This window comes from Bubalus bubalis, chromosome 12, assembly GCF_019923935.1.
Source record: "Bubalus bubalis isolate 160015118507 breed Murrah chromosome 12, NDDB_SH_1, whole genome shotgun sequence".
In the NCBI taxonomy this organism is placed as follows: Eukaryota; Metazoa; Chordata; class Mammalia; order Artiodactyla; family Bovidae; genus Bubalus; species Bubalus bubalis.
The window spans coordinates 83,209,472-83,234,998 of NC_059168.1; the positions used below are offsets into that span (position 1 = coordinate 83,209,472).

A 25,527-nucleotide genomic window follows, 5' to 3' on the forward strand; every position below is an offset into this window, starting at 1 on the left:
GAAAATTTAAAACTATTTAAGTAACCCACAAGGAGGCAAGAAAAAGGGGACTGAAGGATGAAAACCAGAACCACCAAACCGAAAATAAATAATAAGGATAGATTTATGCTCCACCATATCAATAATTAATTTAAATGTAAACAGTCTAAATACACCAATTAAAATATTGATGGAGTGGGTGAAAGACAGAACCTAACTTTATGCCTCTGTGAGAAATTCACTAAAACAAAACAAGATAGGTGTGTTGAACATAAAGGGATGTGGAAAAAATTCAGCATGAAGCATTATGTGCTATGTAAGGTGTGCTTACATAGCACATGGGTCTAGAATGTTCTTGAATGTCTTCCCTGTCAAGCCTAATGTCTAAGTGGAGTTTTCTAGGGTCAACTCACTTGCTCACCCACTCCTGCACTGTGACATCAGGTTAAAATAAATTATTCTTGCCGAATTCATCAGTCATCTTCATGGTATAAAGTTGACATGTGTGTTTCTGATACCTTTTATTATTTGATCACTTCGTAGTATTTGGCAGAGAAGACTACTTCTTTTGAAACTCAATTCTTTTGTCCTGAATTGATACTGTTTTCTTCTTTTCTTTGACTTCCTTCTCAGTATATATATTTTTAAATACTAAAGTTACATCTTGTGGACATTTTTCTTCATATTCTGCATACTCTTGAGAGTAATCTCATAAATTTCTTCAGCTTATTTTTGGGCTTAGGTTTTGTGTGTGTGTGGCTTCTATCTGGTAACCCTCTCAGATTTTTTTGTCAATACCATCCTATCCTCTGAGCTCCTGATTTGTGTATCCAACCAGACACTTGTTAGCCATCTTGCTGACTAATAGACATCATAACCCAACATATCTAAAATGTAATATGCGTAGTGATTTTCAAATCTGCTTTGTGTACAGTTTCCTGTTTCAGTGAATGGCACCAGCATCCATTCAGCTGTTCTAAATTTAGTTATGTGTGTCATTTTTTTTTAATTGAAATATAGTTGATTTACAGACTAAGGTGACTCAGTTGGTAAAGAATCCACCACCAATACAAGAGATGCAAGAGACATGGGTTCAATCCCTGGGTTGGGAAGATCCCTTGAAGCAAGAAATGGCAAACCACTCCAGTATTCTTGCCTGGAAAATCCCATGGACAGAGGAGCCTGGTGGGATTGCAAAGAGTTGGACATGACTGAACATGCACACTTAATCACTTAAGTGTGCATTAACTGCACACTTAACTACATGTGCTGCTGCTGTTAAGTGTGCAGTTAACTTCAGTGTTGTGTTAATTTCTGTTGTATAGCACAGTGATTTACTTTTACATATATATATATATACACACACACACGTATATGTGTGTATGTATACACATTCTTTTTCATACTCTTCTCCATTATGGTTTATCACAGGATATTAAATATAGTTCTCTGTGCTTTGCAGTAGAACCTTGTTCATCCATTCTTCATATAACAGTTTGCATCTTCTAATCCAAAACTCCCAATCCCTCCCTCCCCAACCCTGCTTCCCCATGGCAACCACAGTCCACTCTCTGTGAATCTGTTTCTGTTTCATAGATAGTTCATTCGTGTCATATTTTAAATTCTATATATACGTGATATAGAATATCTCTTTCTCTTTTAATTTATTTCACTTAATATAATAATCTCTAGGTCCATCCATGTTGCCCCAAATAGCACTATTTCATTCTTTTTTATGGATGAGTAATATTCCATTGTATATATGAACCACACCTTCCTTATCCATTCATTTCTGTCAATGGATATTTATGGAAGGTTGCTTGGCTATTGTGAATACTGCTGATTTGAACAAGGATACATGTATCTTTTTGAATTAGAGTTTTGTCTGGATATACGACCAGGAGTGGGATGGCTGGGTCATATGGCAATTCTATTTTTAGTTTTTTGAGGAACCGCTATACTGTTTTCCACAGTGGCTGCATCAACTTAAACTCCCACCAACAGTTTAGGAGGGGTCACTTTTCTCCACATTGGCCTCATTCTTGATTTTTCAATGGATGCAGATTAAGGTCTTATTTCTCTGTTACCTGTCTACTTTTCAACATTTTGACAGCCATCACCCCCCACCCCCAGATTTTGCAGGCGCCATCTTTTATTGGAGTGACTGCCTCTAATTTTGCTGCTCCTCCTCATTCTCTGCAATGCTTCCTACCTGACTCTATTTTTCCTTTACTCAGAAGGGTCATGTCACTCACATACTACTCTCTTACTGGCTTTCCAATTCCCACTAGAATTTAGTCCAAACTCTTTAATATGGGAATCATGAGTGCATGCCATTTGGGAGCCCAGGGCATCTAACCTGGTGATTTACTATTTAAAGAACATGCTTAATCCCCCATTCCCCAGAAAGCCCATCTTCTGCCTTCTATTTCAGACTTCTAGAGAAGTTTAGAGGTTTTTTTGGTCATCTGGTTCCTTTTCCCCATTGAGTTTCTGGTTGATCTATTTTCTATGCCAAACACTTCCTATGTACTGGGCTTCATTTTGGAGGGCCTCCTCCTGATTTTTTAAAATTCTTCTAATATAACTTTAATGCAAGGCTATCACTAACTGAGGGCTTCCCTGGCAGCTCAGTGGTAAAGAATACACCTGCCAATGCAGAAGACATGGGTTTGATCCCTGGGTCAGGAAGATCCCCTAGAGAAGGAAATGATAACACATTCTTGCCTGGAAACCCCTATAGACTGGGGAGCCAGGCGGGCTACAAGCCATAGGGTCACGGAAGAGTCAGACACAGCTTAGAGACTAAACGACAATAATGACTAACTTAACTGAAGTGACAGTGTGTAACACTGAAGGCTTATAGCATAGTAGTTGGAATAACTTGAAACTGCATAGTAGTTATCATTGTCATAAGCATTATTTGGCTTCACTCCCCATTCCCCTCCACTCTTTCTCTGCTAGAACACTCACTGCACATCTCTCTCTCTCTCTCTCTCTCTCTCTCTCTCTCTCTCTCTCTCTCTCTTTCTGTGGTTTGATTGCCCTCCTGCACTCCTGGTCCTGGGCAGGATGTGCCCTTGCTCATAGAGACCCTTCTGCTCTTGCTGCTTCCCACCTCAGTGTGCTGCTTCCCACACCCCTCTTCTTCTCCTTTCTGAAGCAACAGATCCATCATGATGTTCTCCTAAACAATCAATCAATTGCTTCAGAGGTAAGTTGCTTTATTCCCCCAGAATAAAGAACAACAACTGTAGCAAATACCTAGTTTACTAAAGAGCAGTCTTAATTCCAGCTACATCCTATGCACACAGCTCTTTGCTACGTTGCCCTGACTCTGCGCCCATCCTCTGCTTTGAGCATTCCTAAGGACAGCATTTTCACTTTGCTGATCTTTTCTGCCCTTGTGTATTTTCTTATCTGCTTCTTGGAACTCCTTACCACCACTCTATTTCCTAGTTAAGACTTTCAAAAGTCAGATTTTAAGTTAATTCCTCCAACGAGGCTTCACTGATGCTCTGGATTAGGTTGGGTGCTCCTGACATGTCTTCAAATGGCTCTGTGTTTTTCTTCCCTTGGAAAGTACCTGTGCTTCATTGCAATGATCTGCCTGCTCCCTGAGGGGAGGGGCTGTTTTGTCTTCACCACTGGACACTATGTGTCAGGTATAGTCCCTAGTACATTATCAAAATAAAAAAACAAGGATGGCCAGATGGTTGCTGCCCAGCCCTGCTATATTAATATCATGTGATTGCAGGTAATTTTCTTCAAAAGTAAAGCAAAAGACACTCTGATTTTTTACAGTTGCTAAGAAAAGTGGAACAGATTCAGTCTTTCCTATTAGATTCATCATTTTCCTAGAATATCTTCATTTAAAGCAGGCATTCAGATATAGCCAGGTTACTAGAGGAGTAATTTGGCTAATCCATGTAGCATGAATTTTCTATCACATTTGTCTACAATGGGCTTCATTTATACGCTATTTTATTTTGCCTCATTTGAGCTAATTGTTCTTCAAATATTCTATATTCTTCTATTAAGACAAACTTAGTTTTTCAGAGCATTAGTCTCTTGTGAGAAAGCTTTTTGAACCTTTAAGGATAAAAGAACCTCAGTCTCATTTTTTCCATCCCCAAACCTTTGCTAATTTATTTTAAAATTATTTAGCTCATGTTTTTTAAATATTATATCATAGTACCATGCGATTTTTAACCAGAGATTTCAGAATTACCTATGGTTTTAAGCCAGTTTTGCAAAATGGAGATAATTAAAACTCTTCAGAACACAAAAGTGTTTCAGATAACTAAGTCAAGGGACCCTCAAGCTACAGGAGAATGCAGACAATTGTATCCCCAGTTTACAGGGGACAGCATGAAAGTATAGAACCTTAATACAAGGAAAGCATTTGTAAGTTTCTTTAACTTTGTAAATAAATAGAATTTCATAGTTTGATATTGTATTTTCATATAAATGTCACATTAAAATAAAACTAAAACAAGAAAATTTTAAGATAATATAGTTGTCTTAAACACAGTTTAAAAAGATAAATGAAACTTTGGGGCAGAGTACTTGGCAGTAAAAATGTACTGAAGACTTTTAGTTTCCTTTCCATGAAGTTAATCATTTGACTAAGGTGGTAAAAATATGAACTGACCTTCACATTTAAAATCGATATTAACCTTCTCTAAATAGAACATTCAGTTAAGGAAAGCCATTTTTTAAGACTCAACTATAATGTATGTAGATATGTGTGTGTGTGTGTGTGTGTGTGTGTGTGTGTATAGGTTTGTAGCATTTCAAATGTAAAGTTCCACTGAATTTTAGAGCAAAAAGGGATCTTTCAGATCTGCTAGTTTTATGAAATTTCAAAGAATTGCAGTATTCTGATGATGTCTGGTGATGTAGCCTAGGAGTTCCTAAGTACGATTTCATGTCTTGATTCTGATGTGTGAGGAAATTTTCATCAATCCTTAATCCAAGAGAAAAAAAGTACCAAATTTTTAAAAACATTCAATTACATTTGAAAAATATCTTTTCTACTATTTTGATTGTTTCATGTTTTTAGAATTAAAAACATACCTCTTTATTTGGGGCAATAAAAATTGACAGTCCTTCTCCCCTTTCTCTGGGCTTGTGTATGGAATTTTATTTTATCTTGTGATATCAAGCAATTTGACACTAAAGGATATTAGTCACTGCTGGTGCCTCCTAAGGTAAAGGCAGGAAAGCTGAGGCCAGAGGTGTGAGATGATTTGTTCTAGATTGTAGTTTAGAACCCAGGTCCCCTGATTCATAGAGCAGGTCTGTTCCTACTCCCTGTGCTGCCTCAGAAAGCATAGGATGCTCACACACATGCACACACACAGTGGGATATTTTGTGTTGTTTTTGTCCAGTCACTAAGTCGTGTTTGACTCTTTGAGACCTCATGGGCTGCAGCATGCCAGGCTCCTCTGTCTTCCATTATCTCCTGCAGTTTGCTCAGATTCATGTCCATTGAGTCAGTGATGCCATCTAACTATCTCAACTGCTGCCATCCCCTTCTCTTTTTTGGAGTATGTAATGGAATATTACTCGGCCATAAAAAAGAATGAAACAGTGCCATTTGCAGGAACCTGGATGGACCTAGAGATTATCATACTAAGTGAAGTCAAACAGAGAAAGACAGATGTCGTATGATATCACTTACATGTGGAATCTTAAAAAAATGATATAAATGAACTTATTTACAAACAGAAAGAGACTCACAAACTTAGAAAAACAAATTTATGGTTACCAAAGGGGACAGCTATGTGTGTGGGGGGGGGTAGGGGATAAATTAGGAGATTGAGATTAACATATACACACTATTATATATGAAATAGATAACCAACAAGGACCTATTGTATGCTTTAGGGAACACTTTTCAATACTCTGTAATAACCTATATGGGAAAAGAACCTGGAAAATAATAAGTATATGCATGTTATTGTTGTTTAGTCACTAAATAGTGTGTAACTTTGTGTGATCCGGTGGACTGTAGTCCACCAGGCTCCTCTGTCCATGGAATCTTCCAGGGAAGAATGCCAGAGTGGGTTGTTATTCCCTTCTCCAGGGGATCTTTCTGACTCAGGAATCAAACCTGCATCTCCTGCAATGGCAGGTGGATTCTTACCACTGAGCCACCAGGGAAGCCCAGATATATGCATATGTATAACTAAATCACTTTGTTGTACACCTGAAACAAACACAACTTTATAAACCAACTATACTCCTATATAAAATAAAAATTTAAAAACAAATACAGAGAAAGCATGGGATAGCTTCTCTTCCCCTTCTGTGCCAAATCCAACAGTGGGAAGCTGAGTAGTCCATTAAGATCCTATTCACTAATTCATAAGGTGTTAAAATTTAAACCTATCTCTTTTGTCAAGTACCTTTCCTTTATTTAATTATCCAATCACAACAAATTCAGTTGACTAATAACCCTTGTTACATGTATTTCCAGCTTATCAATAAGGTCCATCGGGGTAGTATAGTGTATGTGAAAGAAAGTTTATTTGAAAATTATTGGAGCATTTACAATGAAGGTAAATAAAGCCAGCCTGGTCTCAACAGGAGAATAGTGGGAAATTCATGAGGAGGGAAAATTACTTTCAATAGTAATTTTAAGTAGATTCAGTCTCCAGCATTGAGCCTATGGAAGATAACATCTTAAATACAAATTTCATTCTCTGATGGCAGAAAAACTCTTAAACAGCTGGAGTCCAGGGAAGAAAATAGCCTGGAGTAGGGTACAATTCCAAAACATACAATAAAACCAAGCGCCTGATATTTTTATTTAGTAATTTATCTTGAAAGGGAGGCAAGTAAATATTTAAAAAACAAAGTCAATCATTTTCTTTTTATTTGTTCAGACAAATGAAAAGGTCAGTCACCGAACTCCTGAGATGATGAGCTCTCAGGAGACAGGACCACTGCAGTGATTTTTTTTTTTTTTCTTTTGTCTTGTAATTTCTGCCAGTTTGCAAAGAGCATGTACATTTACATAATATAAAGCAATGTGTTATCAATACAGCAAAACGCAGGATACAGCATCTGGAGTTGGCAAAATTAACTGGACCTAAGGGGGAATTAACTCTTTTAGACTACACTAAATGTTCCCAGGACCTCTAGAAACTAGGCATTGTGGAGGTTGATGACAGGAACAGATGTTTCCTGCGATGCCTACCATTTCTGCAGATGGTACATACAAGGTGCAAAAAAAAAAATTGAACAGCAAGAAATTAGAAATAATCCCTATGTTTCTATGAGGCACTAATATTTTATGAAACACATTCAGTCAGAATCTCAAACCATTCCTGTGATAAAGTGCAGGTAACACAGGTGGGAGAAGTGAGGTTCAGAAGCTTCCAGGAGCTTTCTCTAGTGGAAACTGGTATCATGTGACTCCAAATTCGGCCTCCCTGGCACACTCCACTCCATATCCAACAAATGTGTTCTTCTTAAAATTATTATTCAGTTGCCTTGGGAAATGCTTGCATTTCAAGATTTGCTTTCCAAGCTCCAAGCACATTCATGTTATCTGGAAGATGGCTATTGCTTTCTCCCAAAGCCTGTCATGACCACGTACTCAGTCTTGGGATGGGAATCTTGCAGATAAGAGTATGAAGTAAAGAGTTTGCCCAAACTCCAGGCCAGATCCAACCCCATGATTTGGTAACCATGTCTCTGGGCTTTTAGTTGAATTCTTTCCAACACAACCTGTTCCTTCTCAAAGCTTCTTTCTTTTACTTTCTGACTCTCTGTAACTTCTTTCTGACTCTTTGCAACCCTTTGGACTGTAGCCCACCAGGTTTTTCTGTCCATGGGATTCCCTGGGCAAGATTATTGAAGTAGGTTTCCATGCCCTTCTCCAGGGGATCTTCCTGACCCAGGAATAGTCCTAAAACCCTTGTCTAACTTTGAGGGTTGACAATTTACATGATATAAGGAGATGAGTATGCGTAGAAAGGTTCCAAGAACTAAGATGGCTCCATTTCAGTCTTGCTGGGGTTTCCCTGGCACTGATGCTCTGACCTTCCTCTTCCCTGATCCATCTCCAGCAGCATAGGGAAATTTCTTGAGTTCCATTTTGCAGTGAGATTTCCTGTTAATTTTGGTGTCTGTAAACTTCTGGGGAGATCTTTTAGCTTAATAATGTTGTGACCTTAGTTGCTGACTTGTATTTGCATTTCATTCATATTTTAAAACAAATGAAATTCAGCATATTCCATCCCCCCCCAAACTTTTAAGACATATACCCTTTTCTTCTGCCTTACAGTTATCCTGGGTTCTGGAGTAAATCATGACATGAGTAAGGATTTTGAGAGAGACAAAGATTCAACTACAGATGCTTGATTTATAATAGATTCAGTTAAAATGCTTTGATTTCAGAGAGCTCATCTGAATTAACATTCAGAAGGAAGCAGAGTATGAGGCTTGGGATATGCAACTAGAAGCTCTCATCCTGATTTTACCACTAAGTTGCTCTGTAAACCCTGGGCAAGTCACTCTCTGTGGGCCCAATGGATTAGATGGGGTTAAGGCTGCTATTCTCAAGTTGCTGGTAACAAAAATGTTTCACTGGAAATTCTTGACAGGTGTCTGCTGCTTCCATATCTCTGGGAAACAGGCTATAAACATATACATAAAAATATATTCTCCCTTAGGTTTTTGGAAATGACTGTGAATCAGGTTCTTGAAGCATTTTGACAAGTCTCAGACAAAGTTCCCTAATCCTAACCCTGGAGGTTTGGAAAGGTTCACCAGTTATGTTCTTATTTATTTCTGACTATTGGCTAGTTATGGAGTAGCAGGCATCTTAATTGTATGTTAATTAGGAGTTGATTACATTAACTCATTTTATAGCAGCAAGTGATTATTAGCTTTCAAAGAAAAAGCTATTTTAGTTTAAGTAGCCTACACAGGTTTTCAGGTGAAAAAGAATACACTATGAGACCTTAGAGCAGAACTCTCAATGTCTCCAGATATTCCATCCCTTGAACTTCAGGACAGAATGTGTCTTGGAGAGCAGGTCAATCATGCAACTTAGACTTCTTCTAAGAGGGGGTTATAAACACATCAGGGCATTGGAGTAGACACCTGGGGTTTGGAGTTGAGCTTCCTTGTCTTACAATGTCTTTGATCTTGGACAAGCTCCATGTTTGATTTGAGAGTTGCCACTGAGTTGTTGCCGGGTGGGACGGGCCATGTAGAAGCGTGGCCGAGATGAGCTACCCGACGCCAGAGGTCAGGGGCGGCGGCTGGGAGGAGCTACCCCAGCCCGAGATCAGGGGCGGCGGCCGGGAGGAGCTACCCCACGTCCAAGGAGCAGTGGCTGCACGGGCACAGGAGGGCCTAGAGGAGCTAATCCATGCTCCAGGTCAGGAGGGGCGGCTGTGAGGAGATACCCCTCGTCCAAGATAAGGCACAGAAGCTGCACTTTGCTGGAGCAACTGTGAAGAGATACCCCACGTCCAAGGTAAGAGAAACCCAAGTAAGATGGTAGATGTTGTAAGAGGCATCAGAAGGCAGACACACTGAAACCATAATCACAGAAAACTAGTCAATCTAATCATACAGACCACAGCCTTTTCTAACTCAATGAAACTAAGCCATGCCATGTGGGGCCACCCAAGATGGGCGGGTCATGGTGGAGAGGTCTGACAGAATGTGGTCCACTGGAGAAGGGAATGGCAAACCACTTCAGTATTCTTGCCTTGAGAACCCCATGAACAGTATGAAAAGGCAAAATGATAAGATACTGAAAGAGGAACTTCCCAGGTCGGTATGTTCCCAATATGCTACTGGAGATCAGCGGAGAAATAACTCCAGAAAGAATGAAGGGATGGAGCCAAAGCAAAAACAATACCCAGCTGTGGATGTGACTGGTGATAGAAGCAAGGTCTGATGTTGTAAAGAGCGATATTGCATAGGAACTTGGAATGTTAGATCCATGATTCAAGGCAAATTGGAAGTAGTCAAACAGAAGATGTCAAGAGTGAACATCGACATTCTAGGAATCAGCAAACTAAAATGGACTGGAATGGGTGAATTTAACTCAGATGACCATTATATCTACTACTGTGGGCAGGAATCCCTTAGAAGAAATGGAGTATCTATCATGGTCAACAAAAGAGTCCAAAATGCAGTACTTGGATGCAATCTCAAAAAGGACAGAATTATCTTTGTTTGTTTCCAAGGCAAACCATTCAATATCACAGTAATCCAAGTCTATGCCCCAACCAGTAACACTGAAGAAGCTGAAGTTGAACGGTTCTATGAAGACCTACAAGACCTTTTAGAACACCCCAAAAAGATGTCCTTTTCATTATAGGGGACTGGAATGCAAAAGTAGGAAGTCAAGAAACCCCTGGGGGAACAGGCAAATTTGGCCTTGGAACATGGAATGAAGCAGGGAAAAGGCTAATAGAGTTTTGCCAAGAGAATGCACTGGTCATAGCAAACACCTTCTTCCAACAACACAAGAGAAGTCTCTACACATGGACATCACCAGACGGTCAACACTGAAATCAGATTGATTATATTCTTTGCAGCCAAAGATGGAGAAGCTCTATACAGTCAACAAAAACAAGACCAGGAGCTGACTGTGGCTCAGATCATGAATTCCTTATTGCTGAAATCAGACTTAAATTGAAGAAAGCAGGGAAAACCACTAGACCATTCAGGTAAGACCTAAATCAAATTCCTTAATGATTATACAGTGGAAGTGAGATTATCCCCTAAATATAGATTTAAGGCACATAGATAGAGTGCCTGATGAACTATGGACGGAGGTTTGTGACATTGTACAGGAGACAGGGATCAAGACCATCCCCATGGAAAACAAATGCAAAAAAGCAAAATGGCTGTCTGGAGAGGCCTTACAAATAGCTGTGATAAGAAGAGAAGTGAAAAGCAAAGGAGAAAAGAAAGATATAAGCGTCTGAATGCAGAGTTCCAAAGAATAGCAAAGAGAGATAAGAAAGCTGCCTTTAGCGATCAATGCAAAGAAATAGAAGAAAACATCATGTCTGGTGATGTCCATGTGTGGAGACATCTCTTGTGTTGTTGGAAGAAGGTGTTTGCTATGACCAGTGCATTCTCTTGGCAAAACTCTATTAGCCTTTTCCCTGCTTCATTCCATGTTCCAAGGCCAAATTTGCCTGTTCCCCCAGGGGTTTCTTGACTTCCTACTTTTGCATTCCAGTCCCCTATAATGAAAAGGACATCTTTTTGGGGTGTTCTAAAAGGTCTTGTAGGTCTTCATAGAACCGTTCAACTTCAGCTTCTTAAGAATGGGAAAGACTAGAGATCTCTTCAAGAAAATTAGAGATACCAAGGGAACATTTCATGCAAAGATGGGCTCCATAAAGGACATAAATGGTATGGACCTAACAGAAGCAGAAGATATTAAGAAGTGGTGGCAAGAATACACAGAAGTACTGTACAAAAAAGATCTTCATGACCCAGATAATCACAATGGTGTGATCACTCACCTAGAGCCAGACATCCTGGAATGTGAAGTCAAGTGGGCCTTAGAAAGCATCATTATGAACAAAGCTAGTGGAGGTGATGGAATTCCAGTTGAGCTATTTCAAATCCTGGAAGATGATGCTGTGAAAGTGCTGCCCTCAATATGCCAGCAAATTTGGAAAACTCAGCAGTGGCCCCAGGACTGGAAAAGGTCAGTTTTCATTCCGATCCCAAAGAAAGGCAATGCCAAAGAATGCTCAAACTATCGCACAATTGAGCTCATCTCACACTCTAGTAAAGTAATGCTCAAAATTCTCCAAGCCAGGCTTCAGCAATACATGAACTGTGAACTTCCAGATGTTCCAGCTGGTTTTAGAAAAGGCAGAGGAACCAGAAATCAAACTGCCAACATTTGCTGGATCATCGAAAAAGCAAGAGAGTTCCAGAAAAATATCTATTTCTGCTTTATTGACTATGCCAAAGCCTTTGACTGTGTGGATCACAATAAACTGTGGAAAATTCTGAAAGAGATGGGAATCCCAGACCACCTGACCTGCCTCTTGAGAAACCTGTATGCATGTTATGAAGCAACAGTTAGAACTGGACATGGAACAACAGACTGATTCCAAATAGGAAAAGGAGTACGTCAAGGCTGTATATTGTCACCCTGCTTATTTAACTTCTATGCAGAGTACATCATGAGAAACTCTGGGCTGGAAGAAGCACAGGCTGGAATCAAGATTGCCAGGAGAAATATCGATAACCTCAGATATGCTGATGACACCACCATTATGGCAGAAAGTGAAGAGGAACTAAAAAGCCTCTTGATGAAAGTGAAAGAGGAGAGTGAAAAAGTTGGCTTAAAGCTCAACATTCAGAAAAGTAAGATCATGGCATCTGGTCCCATCACGTCATGGGAAATAGATGTGGAAACAGTGTCAGACTTTATTTTGGGGGGCTCCAAAATCACTGCAGATGGTGACTGCAGCCATGAAATTAAAAGACGCTTACTCCTTGGAAGGAAAGTTATGACCAACCTAGATAGTATATTGAAAAGCAGAGACATTACTTTGCCAACAAAGGTCCATCTAGTCAAGGCTATGGTTTTTCCACTGGTCATGTATGGATGTGAAAGTTGGACTGTGAAGAAAGCTGAGCACCAAAGAATTGATGCTTTTGAGCTGTTTTGTTGGAGAAGACTCTTGAGAGTCCCTTGGACTGCAAGGAGATCCAACCAGTCCATCCTAAAGGAGATCAGTCCTGGGTGTTCTTTGGAAGGAATGATGCTAAAGCTGAAACTCTAATACTTTGGCCACCAGATGCGAAGAGTTGACTCATTGGAAAAGACTCTGATTCTGGGAGGGATTGGGAGCAGGAGGAGAAGGGGATGACATTGGATGAGATGGCTGGATGGCATTACTGACTCGATGGACATGAGTTTGGGTGAACTCTGGGAGTTGGTGATGGACGGGGAGGCCTTGCGTGCTGCAATTCATGGGGTCGCAAAGAGTCAGACACAACTGAGCAACTGAACTGAACTGAACTGGATTGTTGTGAAACTCAGATGAACGTATGAAAATTCTTAAAGTGAAGAAGTGAAGTTGCCTAGTCGTGTCTGACTCTTTGCAACCCCTTGGACTGTGGCCTATCAGGCTTCTCCGTCCATGGGATTCTCCAGGCAAGAATACTGGAGTGGGTTACCATTTCCTTCTCTAGGGGGTTTTCCCAACCCAGGAATCGAACCCAGCTCTCCCGCATTGGAGGCAGACACTTTAACTTCTGAGCAACCAGGGAAGCCCAAGAAAATGCTTAGGAATCACAAATACATGTGCAAGGATTCACTGCTACCTGTTCTGTCCATGCAAAGTCATCTCTCACTATCCTCCAGAGCAAAGACAATTTCCAAATCACTCAAGAGAGAACTGGCTTATAAGTAACTCTGTGATAGATGTAAGATGCACAGGGTGGGGTTCAGGTTTATACACTGAAATGGCAGACGAGGTTCCAAAAAGAAGTGACTCATGCTGACTCCTGGGGAGACCTGGAGGAAATTAGGCTTCCTTCTTGGCACATTTCAGGGAGAGGCAGGGCTAGACTCCCTCCTCCACTGTGATTCTAGGGTTAAGGTGCTTGAGAAATCTTCCTTCCATTTTCCTATCTTTTCCACATCCTTGTTGGAGGATAGGACACTTGTCATGCCCACAGCCCACATGGACAGAGGATTTTGAGATAGGTTAATGGCACAGGCTTGACGATAGCTTTCCCTTAAATTCTGGGTCCATATCAATAGTTTCAAGTCCTTCTTAAGTTGCCCTCAGTTCAGTCACTCAGTCGTGTCCAACTCTTTGAGACTGCATGGACTGCAGCATGGCAGGCCTCCCTGTTCATCACCAACTCCTGAAGCTTGCTCAAACTCATGTCCATCGAGTCAGTGATGCCATCCAACCATCTTATACACTGCCACCTCCTTCTCCTCCTGCCTTCAATCTTTTCCAACATTAGGGTCTTTTCCAATAAGTCAGTTCTTCCCATCAGGTGGCCAAAGTATTGGAGCTTCAGCATCAGGCCTTCCAATGAATATTCAGGACTGATTTCCTTTAGGATGGACTGGTTGGATCTCCTTGCAGTCCAGGGGACTCTCAAGAGTCTTCTCCAACACCACAGTTCAAATGCATCAATTCTTTGATGTTCAGCTTTCTTTATGGTCCAATTCTCACATCCATACATGGCTACTGGAAAAACCATAGCTTTGACTAGATGGACCTTTGTTGGCAAAGTAATGTCTCTGCTTTTTAATATGCTGTCTAGGTTGGTCCTAGCTTTTCTTGCCCTAGGTGAAGGCAAAAGATAATTTCTCCTCCAAAGAACAGACATCTTGAAACCAGACTCTTTAAGGAGCTCTTGTCCCTTGAGTCACCATATATTATGAGGTTGGCAAGGAACTGGCTTGGGTGCCATTTTTTGCCTCTGACACTGTCTACCAGCTGCTCATCCTCTCTTCTCCCTGCACTCTAGTTCCTGCCGTCTTTAGGAGCCAGTGGCATCCTCATCCATGTTTTCACTTGTTTCTTCTCTTTGCTCTTCTTCCTTTTTTTTTTTTTTTTTTTTTGCTTCTTCATAATAGTAATAATGATTATTAGTACAGCAAGTCTCTTACATATGGATAGATTCCATTCTGAAAGCACGTTCATAAGTCCAGTTTGTAAATCCAACCAAGTTAGCCCAGCTACCTAACGAATACAACAGGCTATATAGTACTATACTGTAATAGGTTAATAATACTTTTGCACAAATAATACATAAAAAACATAAAGCACAACAAAATTAAGAGCATTTTTAGAGTAAAGTACCTTGAAAAGTACAATAATAGTATACAACAGCTGGCATACAGGGGCTGGCATCGAGTGACCAGGCAAGAAGAGTTATTGACTGGGGGAGCAAGAGGAGGTGAGAGGTGGTGGAGCTGAAAGATCATCAGCAATAGGAGACCAAGGGCAGGATGCAATTTCAGCCACACCTGATACTGATGGCACAGGTTCCTTGCTGGATTCAATTCTATCTAACCTCTTGAGAAAATGACCCAGTGATGTCTGGGTGGTGGCTCTTTTGTTCTCATCATAGATGACATGGTAACACTGGATTGCATTCTGAGCAGCTTCTGCAACCATCCCTTACTGTTCGACATTCAGGTCCTGTGCCTCACAAACTATGGGATCAAACCACACACCAATTTAGCCAAAGAGCCCTCTCAGGATTTTCTCTAACATCCCCAATATAGTGAAATGATGCCATTTCCTGACTCAATGATGCAGTTTTGGAAACTTTCCTAGTGACCTACTCCATTTGGAATGATTGGCTTTACTATGTAGGAATTGCCTTTGGTGGTGATGGGGGAATTGTTTTAGGGAGACCTTGGAAGGCTTTGCACCTCCTGCCCCCCAACTATCCCACTGTGGCATACAGAACCCTCCCTTTCAAATGGTGAGATGAAGTTTAGGAGACCAAACCCAACAGGAGTTGATTCAGTTCAGTTCAGTTGCTCAGTCATGTCTGACTATTTGCAACCCCATGAGCCGCAGCATGCCAGGCCTCCCTGTCCATCACCAACTCCCAGAGTTTACTCAAATTCATGTCCATTGAGTCTGTGATGCCATCCAACCATCTCATCCTCTGTCGTCCCCTTCTCCCCACGCCTTCAATCTTTCCCAGCATCAGGGTCTTTTCCAATGAGTCAGCTCTTTGCATGAGGTGGCCAAAGTATTGGAGTTTCAGCTTCAACATTAGTCCTTCCAATGAGCACCCAGGACTGATCTCCTTTAGGATGGACTGGTTGGATCTCCTTGCAGTCCAAGGGACTCTCAAGAGTCTTCTCTAACACCACAGTTCAAAAGCATCCATTCTTCAGCGCTCAGCTTTCGTTACAGTCCAACTCTCACATCCATACATGACTGCTGGAAAAATCATAGCCTTGACTAGATGGGCCTTTGTTGGTAAAGTAATGTCTCTGCCTTTTAATATGCTGTCTAGGTTGGTCATAACTTTCCTTCCAAGGAGTAAACGTCTTTTAATTTCATGGCTGCAATCACCATCTGCAGTGATTTTGGAGCCCCCCAAAATAAAGTCAGCCACTGTTTTCACTGTTTCCCCATCTATTTGCCCTGAAGTGATAGGACCAGATGCCATGATCTTCGTTTTCTGAATGTTGATCTTTAAGCCAAATTTTTTACTCTCCTCTTTTACTTTCATCAAGAGGCTCTTTAGTTCTTCACTTTCTGCCATAAGGGTGGTGTCATCTGCATATCTGAGGTTACTGATACAGTGACTGCTATTGTGGGCTGTGCCCTGTGTGTCAAGGTCCTAGCCCTCTGTTAACTAGCCATCACCATCTGGGCTCTCTGGAGCCTTGTAAAATGAGAATATGAAGCTCTGTGATCACTCCAAATATTCTGAGATTTCACATTCTGTTTAAATTTGAAGTATAACAAATACAGTTCATCTTCCCAGGGCAACTTTCAGTAGAGAGTTGTCTGGAAGTGTGTATCTCAAGGAGGCCAGGAAGATGTGCCCAGTGGGTGAGAATAGAGGAAAACAGCCATGGCTGGCAGGCTGTGCTGGGACAGACACCATCTTTCTGGATGCTCAGTGCTAAGCTCCACCCATCTAAGAAGTCCAGCATCAGGTGTATATGCCCGTGACATTGTTAAACTCCCCTCCGTGCCTACACCCTCTGGAGACCATCATTTCCCTGCCTGGCTGTACTTCAGAATTCATCAACAGGTCAATCTCCTAGTTTGTATCCTGCCCACATGAGTAGATTCTGTGCCAAGCTTGGGCTTTCTCACTTTCCCTTTCTGACAGTCCACCTGCTTGGTCCTGCTGGGAGTGGGTCAGCCTGCCATCTGCCCAGGGCTCCAGGTAGGGAAACAGAGAAGGCATGGTTTGAAAGGAAACCTCCTCATTTACATGTGGCAGAAGCAGTTTTATGGTGGAAGCAATGTGTAGTTTTATTGTCTACAAATTGCCAACTCAGACCTCAATGTGAGGTCAGGTAAAGAGAAGACAAAATCAATAAAAATCATAACCTTGAAATGTATTGGGAACAGATAATTTTAGGAGCAGTCATCCTCTGGATTAATTATGGAATTATTATTAGTATACTACCAAAGAAATTACCTTTTAATGCTTTGAAGCTATTTCCTCTTCTTGAAACAGAGAATCAAATCCAGAAAGAATATTTATTCCAGGAAGACCACGTACTTTCAAAGAACAATCTTGCTTCTGTTTATGTAAACGTCCCAGTTGAATACCATCCTCCCAGCTTTTGCTAACATGCTTGTACATTATGCAGGAGCCAGTTGGGTTGTGAAACCAGTTTACAAATAAAGAGATTTCAGAGATCTGTTTAACAAGAAAGCAAAATTAGTGATCAAAGAATTCAGTTGATTAGAAGGGGAGCAGAAAAACTTGGGAGATAAGAAGAGACAGAAATGAAGGGGAAGATGATGACGTGGGTGTTAATGATCAAACCAAAAACCAGACAGCCCTTAGGCCTCAGGAAGACAGACTTGTTTCCTCTCAGTGCTATTAGGAGCCTGGGAACTGAAAGGGCTGATGACACAAGGGTTGCATTTTTCTGCTTACAAAGTTCTTTCACTTACATCAATTCCTTTGATCTTTTCAGCAATCTGCAAATAAAGCAGACCCATTTCACAGATGAGATGGACCAGAGAAGTGACTTGCCCAAAGAAACACAGATTGTTTTTTAACACAGTCATGATAGTCAGTCCATATCAGTGAACTCCAGCTAATCTGCTATGCTTTTCATCAAGTCCACCTTCTCCATCAGTGAAGACATTATTCTGTTGTAATATAACTGGAGAGATATCTTGCACACCTTTGGGCAGCCTGTAGTGGTGCCCATTCCTGATAACCAGACTTCCTCAGCAATCTCTTTCCAGAAATTACATTCTTAATTTCTTATGGTTTCTTTTTATCTTTTTCTTATGTTTTCTTTTGATTTCTTGCTTTGTTTTAATTTTTCATATAATTTTTGTTTTATATTGGAGTATAGTTGCTTTACAATGTTGTTAGTTTCAGGTGCACAACAAAGTGATTCAGTTATACGTATACATGGGCTTCCCTTGTGGCTCATCTGGTAAAGAATTCGCCTGCAATGCGGGAGGACTGGGTTTGATCCCTGGGTTGGGAAGATCCCCTGGAGAAGGGAAAGGCTTCCCACTCCAGTATTCTGGCCTGGAGAAGTCCCTGGGCTCTGTAGTCCATGGGGTCGCAGAGTCAGACACGACTGAGCGACTTTCACTTTTTTCATACATATACATATATCCATTCTTTTTCAGATTCTTTTCCACATAGGTTATTAAAGAATATTGAGTAGACTTCCTGGTGCTATACCCTGGGTGTTTGTTGTTTATCTGTTTTATATATAGTAGTGTGTACATGTTCATCTCAAGCTCCTACACTTTCTTGGAAAAGGCAGGTAGCATTCAACAGATTAATTTCCAAAGAGAAAGGAAACAAGGTGGGATGGAGGAAAGATAGATGGAAACTGTGATGGGAACACATTCTCTGGAATATCCTTCAACACTGAGTACAGAACTGCACCCAAACACCTCACCTTGGCACCAAAAACCCCTTCACTTTCCCATCCTTATATTCCCAACCTTGCTGCTGCTGCTAAGTCGCTTCAGTAGTGTCCGACTCTGTGTGACCCCAAAGACGGCAGCCCACCAGGCTCCCCCATCCCTGGGATTCTCCAGGCAAGAACACTGGAGTGGGTTGCCATTTCCTTCTCCAATGGGTGAAAGTGAAAAGTGAAAGTGAAGTCGTTCACTCATGTCCGACTCTTAGCGACCCCATGGACTGCAGCCTACCAGGCTTCTCTGTCCGTGGGATTCCTTAGATGTGGCCTAATCAAGGCACATACCATCACTGGTTGCTTCCCAGAATACCCTGCATTCTCTCATCACTTCTCCACAGGAATCTCACTCTCAACAAAAATCCACCTCTCTGTTCTGTGTCCTTCCTTCTCTTCCTTCTTTGTTTTGGAACTTTATCCTATACTAATTGTAAGAATGGCTAGCATTAAACACAGTGTTTACTGTTTTTTCTATTGCTACTATAATATGTTGGGTTGGCCAAAACTTTCCTTTAGGTTTTTTCCATAAGATGGTATGAAAAACCCAAACAGATTTTTAGCCAACCAAATATTCCCATAAAGCGAATGGCTTAAAGCGATGCATATTGGTTTTCTGATAGTTCTGTGGGTTACAAGTCTGCAGTGTTCTCACTGGACTGAAATTCAGGTTTGAATTAGGGCTGTGTTCCTTCTGGAGGCCTTAGCGGGGGGTCTGTTTGCTTGCCTCTTTCAGCTTTTAGAGGCGATGTGTCTCCCAGGACTCACGGTCTTCTTCCTCCGTATTCGAAGCCCACAGTGCTGGGCCTTTTCATGCTACCGTGTTTTAGCTCTCTTCTGCTGGGCTTCTCCACCGTAAGGACCCTGAGGCTTCCACACTGGATGCAGGGCCTTCACCAGGTTGTTGACCATTGTAACCTCAGGGACTGACAATAGTGAATGAAGGCTCTGTGTATATGTCACCCCCCCCAAGCCGCTTTTCCAAATGTCCACTCCTAGAGTCCATCTTGATATGTGATGCTAGGTTGTCAACTCCTGGGAGGGCTGTCTCAGAGCCTTACTTCCCAAGGTGTGCCTCAATATACCCAGAACAGTGTGTACCCCAAACTACAAAGCCTGGGGGCCTTGCAGTTTCTAGCATCATTTGAATTACTTCACCTAATCCCTTGGCAGGGGACAGATCCAAATACTTGAGAATGCTCTTTCCAGCTCTTTCCTCCTCCAAGTCTGATGGGCATTGATAAAAGAGTGAATAAACTTTTCTAAATCTTTCCCAAGCCCCATCATCCTATTGATCCTTCACCAGAAATGACTCCTGAACTCAGAACTGAGGAATTTCAAGCACAAAGGGTCATCACCCCCACTGAAATGCCTGGTCAACGCCCACTTAAGATTCACAGGCTTGGATGTGCTGTTGGCCAGCCTTCCCACTTGAGAGTCCTGGACTGAATGCAAAATTTCTTCCTGAAAACTCTGAAGACAAACCCCAAGGAAAACCAACTGCCTTCCCCAAACCCCTACTTCTTTCAGCTATTTTAAAAATCAATTTCTGATATCTTACAGAGTAATTAATACATGGAATTTGGAGTCAGAAAGACCTGGATTCAAATCACAGGACAGCCATTTCCTAGGTTGATCTAGAGGAAAATGCTTTCTTCTGAGCAGGGTCACCGGGCATAGCTCTGAGGGCTGTTCACTGCACAACCTCAGTGGACACTGTTCACGTGGACCACCATGAAAACAGCACCCTCCAGAGTGGCATGCTGCAACAGCACCATCTGAGCTGTACTAGGTTGAAGGCTTCCCAGGTGGCGCTTGTGGTAAAGAACATGCCTGCCAATGAGAAGATGCAGGAGACTGAAGTTCTATCTCTGGGTCAGGAAGATCTCCTGGAAGAGGGCATGGCAACCCACTACAGTATTCTTGCTTGGAGAATCCCATGGACAGAGGAGCTACAGTCCATAGGGTGGCAGAGTCAGGAGTGACTGAAGCAATTTAGCAAGCACACACATGCTACTAGGCTGAAGTTAGATCAGCTGCCACATGTGTTGGTTATAGAGGTGGGTTCAAGCCCTTGGTGTCTACTAAGGCCACAATAAATATCAGTGCATTTTTATGGTTTGAAGCTGGTTTGGGAATGTTCTCATCTACACTGGGCTGAGAGCATTTTCTGCCACCACTCACAAGTGGGTCTTTTAAGCCTTTTCAGTGCACACAAACATATAATTTGGCTCATGATGGATTGAGGCTGATTATTGTTTACGATGGAGTGTTGTGCTTTCATCTGGGCCGACTCATTAGACACAGAGAATGAGACAGGTGCTGCTCCATGGAGTCGTGACACCACATACAGCCTCTCTGCCTTGTCACTCTGGTTTGGGCACGAGGGAAAGAATGTTCCAGGGCAAATACCACTGCCTGGGTGATCTTTCCACATCTTGACTCTGAGTACATTGCCTTCCCATTGAGCTCATTTTCTGTAGCAAAGGAGTCTCATTCCATTTGTGATATGTACCCACTGCTGGCTTTCAGGCACTATGCCTGCCCCTTCCCTTTCACCCCTTTCTGGACATGCTGATAAGAAAGCCCAGCACACCCTCCACCTGCAATTCTGGACTGTGTGCACAGTGGTTTCTGCTCCAGCCCCTAACCATTTGCCCCTTTCTTTACTCAAGCTATTCCTTAGCAGTCTGGGTGTCTCTCCTGTTCATCCTAGAAAGTTCTGTTATGTGAATATCAGTCTTATAATTTTGGTCCATGTGTAGCATCATCAGTTTCAATATCAGAACTAATTTTTTTCCTATTTTTTTTAATTGAAGGCCAATTGCTTTAAAATATTGTGTTGGTTTCTGCCATACATCAATATGAATCAGCCGCACATCAACATGAATCAGCCACAGGGGTGTGTGTGTGTGTGTGTGTGTGTATGTATGTCACTCCTGAACCCCCTTCTCAGTGGGGAGTTGATCACATCCTCCACTGGGTGCCCACACAGCATTAATTTTGCCTTTTAATGTTTTGATTTGGAGGCAACCAGGATAGAAGAAAAGAACAGTACACATGAGGCTGAAAGATTTGAGTTTGAGTCTTCACTTACCTGGCTATCAGCTTACACGCTGTCACTTTTTTGAAACGGGCAGTGTGATGAGTCAGTGGATGAAGTCTTTAAAGTGCCAAATGCCATGTCCACATATGGTAGTTGCTGGGTTATGCTGATTCAATGGGATAATGACTTCATAGTGACTAGAATATGGAATAATGACTTTAAAGTGCTTAACACAATGCTTGGCACATAGTAGGTATCCAACAAAAGTGAGCTTGCTTTCTAGTCACCCTGAGGTTCCTCTATCACCAGTAAGGATTCAGTGATAGACCTTTACTGCTTGCTCAGCTAATCTGTGTGTTCTGTCCAAACTTTGTACTGGGTCACCTATCTGAAAGTAAACTCATACTAGGAGAGGGCACCGGATTTCTTGATGCTAAGGGTTCATGAAAGGGGCAAGGAGGCATCATTGTCTGGAGTTGCCATCACCTGATCAGGACAATAGGCCTTGAGACTATCATTGGCCATTTCCTCAAAGGTCAGGTAAAAAGAGGAAACCAGATATTTGGATGTGAGTGAAAAAAGTGCCCATCTCATGGAAGAACAGAACTGCAGTGGCAGATTTGCTAAAACACAAATTGTGACTCAGACTTCTACAAAAGTGCACTTTGAAAGGAAGGAGTAAGCAGAACAGAGAGGAGAAATCACACTTTAGGATGGATGTAGTGTGGGGCTCAACATCTTAAATGAAAAGGCAATGGTTGAGAAGGGAATCCTGAAACTCCAATACTTTGGCCACCTCATGTGAAGAGTTGACTCATTGGAAAAGACCCTGATGCTGGGAGGGATTGGGGGCAGCAGGAGAAAGGGATGACAGAGGATGAGATGACTGGATGGCATCACTGACTCGATGGACATGAGTTTGAGTGAACTCTGGGAGTTGATGATGGACAGGGAGGCCTGGCGTGCTGCGATTCATGAGGTCGCAAAGAGTTGGACACGACTGAGCAACTGAACTGAACTGATAATTATGAAACCCTGTATAATGCAAGGTCTTGTCATTTTGAAGATAGCATTAAGAGTAATGATAGTTAACATGATCTTCTTTTGCTATATGGCAACAAAGATATGAGTAATTATCTTTCCTTTCTCTTTTTAGCTCAATTTCCCCCTTATGCCCAGTTCTTTGCTGTTTACAGAGAGAGATGTGATAATCCCAAAGTTAGGTTTAATGTTCATTAATACACAGAAAACTCTTCTTTCAAAGGAATGATTCTGTTTTCTGGCCACCCCTCCTTTATGGAAGAAGAAAATTCTAGATTGTCAGAGCCAGAGATTCCCCTGAAGAATCCAACCCCCTGTTCCTAGAGATGAGGAGACCGAGGCCTAATGAGATGAAATATCTTACCTATGGTCATACAACCAGTTAATGATTGTAGCACCTGCCCTTCTTCCCCTGTGTTCTACCACATACTACCCAAGCGATCATTTCTCAATATCAAGAGGAATGTTTTTAATCCATTTGTATATTTAATGTGAACTTGAGTTTTCCTAAACTTCTATCTGGGTCACTGATAACACACTTTTTCATTGATCCTGTTGTACTTTGTGGTCCTTCATCAAGTCTTAAAATGCAAGGAGAGCCTAAGTTCTATGCCTGAGCATCTCTCACAAGGTGGGAATTCCCTTTGTCACATTTCTGGTGAGTAAACATCTAGTTTTCTTTAACAGTTCCAGTGGCAAAGAGCCAGTGCTGACTCTAAGTCGTTCTGCTTTTTCTTAGTCACTTTTAATACAATACCCTTGGTTCAAGCCAGCCTATCCTTTCATCATCATGTTTATCTTATTCAAAAACTTAAATCCTTTCCTCTTAGGCCAGAAACATTTTTCTCAAGAGAACATTTTCTTGCTTTCTCCCAAGTTTTCTTGACCCTGTTCTATTGTGTTTTTTTTGATCCATCAATGGTTCCACTCTTTTAAAAATTGGAGCTTATTGCAGGGCTCGGAGAATTGTTTGCAAAAATGAACAATCCCGCCTATTTTGCCTTCTTTCTGATGATTAGTCATTGTGTGTTCTTTTCTTCAGTGTCACGACAACCTCATGGAGGAGGCAGTAGGGGGATGCTGCTGCAGATGGTGCGTGAGAGACGAAGAAGTTACTTCATTCAGAGGCATCCACTCAACTAGTAAGAGACTTCAGACTTGCACACTGATCAGTATCATTCAAGGTCAGTTTTGTTTTCTATGGATACAATACTACGTGTGCCATCCTCACGAAAACATTGCTTTGCACCTGTGACTACTTTTGGGAATGGAAGGACATTTCAGGGGAATGTGGGATGGATCCTTGCATCCATAAAATCCATCCAAGACTATATCCACCCCCCTCCCCCATGTCTTGTTGATGTGACAAGAGCCACCAGGAAGTACAGGAAATTTTATTCTATACACTGTGTCTATTTTAAGTAGCTCACTCCCTCTCATAGCTAGCCTAGATCTCTTAGAATGGAAACACAGTTGTTGTTGTTTTTTTTTTTTCCAGATTGTGCACAGCTTCCCAAATTCATAACAGTCACTCGCATTTGATTTCCACGCTGGAATCTTGCCTATGAAATGTGTCCAACTGTTCCTAGGTAGTTTCTCAGTTTTAGGTTAATTCCAATCATGTTGAGAAAAAACAGACTTGTGAGACACAAGCTCAGCTTTTTGATTGTGAGAACTGACATTTTTTCCTTTAATTCTAGAAAGAATGAGAAATTAGTTGGGAAGGGATGGAGGAGAGACAGCAGCTTTGGCAGTTGGCACAGTGCAGGGCAGTGAATGGGGAAGAAGGTACCTCTCTCTGCTCTCTGGCCCTCAGCATCAATGTTGGTAAGATAGGCATCCTGATATTGACCTGCTCGTCTTCCTGTATATTGTGAAATAGCACGTGATTTCCCCCCTCATGGTGCTGGAAACACAGGAATCTCTTGGCAAATGGTGATTTCTTGTTGTATGACAAATGAGATCAAACACGAAACATGCTCTGTAAACTTCAAAGGTCTCATTACTATTGTATTGCTGAGAGTTTCACTCCTTAATTAAAGGCCACTCCCTTGACATTTTTGGAACAGCATTAAATCCCAAAAGCTGCCTTTGATCTCCCTGACGAGGTCACACCCAGGTTTTTAAATACAGTTATAATCTTCAACTAATCATAGTATACATGCTGACAGCTTGCTGGCTAGAACAGGGTGAGTATAAACCAACAGTCTTACCCACCACTTCTGTCTCTCCATTCTTGGATTAATCAGATAAGAAGTGAGAAAGAGCTCTGACTTTCCTCTTTTGGAAGGCTTCCTGCAAAACAAGTAATTCTGGTCTAGGAAGCTCTGCTGTCCTACCTAATCCTTCTAGGGGGTGGGTAGGCAGAGAGCAGGAGTCAGCACAGTGTTGAAAAGCATGAGTTTTAGAATCAGACAGGTGGGCTGATTCAAGTCCAAGATTAGCCATTCCACTGCTGTAGAGTAAGCGGTAGGTTATTTCATCACACTGAGTCCATTTCCCTCGCCTATAAAAGGGAACCAAACTGCCTACTCATTGCGTTCCTGGGAGATGGAAAGGGATGATATGTGTGCTGTACTGACTTCATATCAGGGTTTCTTTTCAGACTCTTTCTATGTACACTGATGACTGCCTCATCAGGGTGCCTTTCTTTCCTGTGCAGAGGAATCTGCCCCCTCCCAGTCCCAGAAAGGGCTCTTTCCACTCAAATGGCTTCAGTCTGCTTAAAGGGCCAAAAAGAACAAAATCCTCACAGGCTTATTCATTCATTTACTCATTCAATCTATGGACTCCCATCAAGATCCTCCAATATGG

At 41.7% G+C, this 25,527-nt stretch overlaps 1 long non-coding RNA gene across 14 annotated transcripts in view; it reads left to right on the forward strand.

Moving 5' to 3' along the window:
• LOC123464776 overlaps positions 1–25,527 on the forward strand; it is a 78,220-nt gene that overhangs the window by 11,519 nt on the left and 41,174 nt on the right. For 10 of the 14 annotated variants that reach the window (XR_006639817.1, XR_006639812.1, XR_006639819.1 and 7 more), the window contains exon 3: positions 23,756–23,897. This is a non-coding gene — a long non-coding RNA (uncharacterized LOC123464776). Of the gene's footprint in view, positions 1–23,755; positions 23,898–24,211; positions 24,709–25,527 lie in introns of those variants that run through there. The other 4 variants (XR_006639821.1, XR_006639820.1, XR_006639823.1 and 1 more) reach the window with 2 other exon arrangements.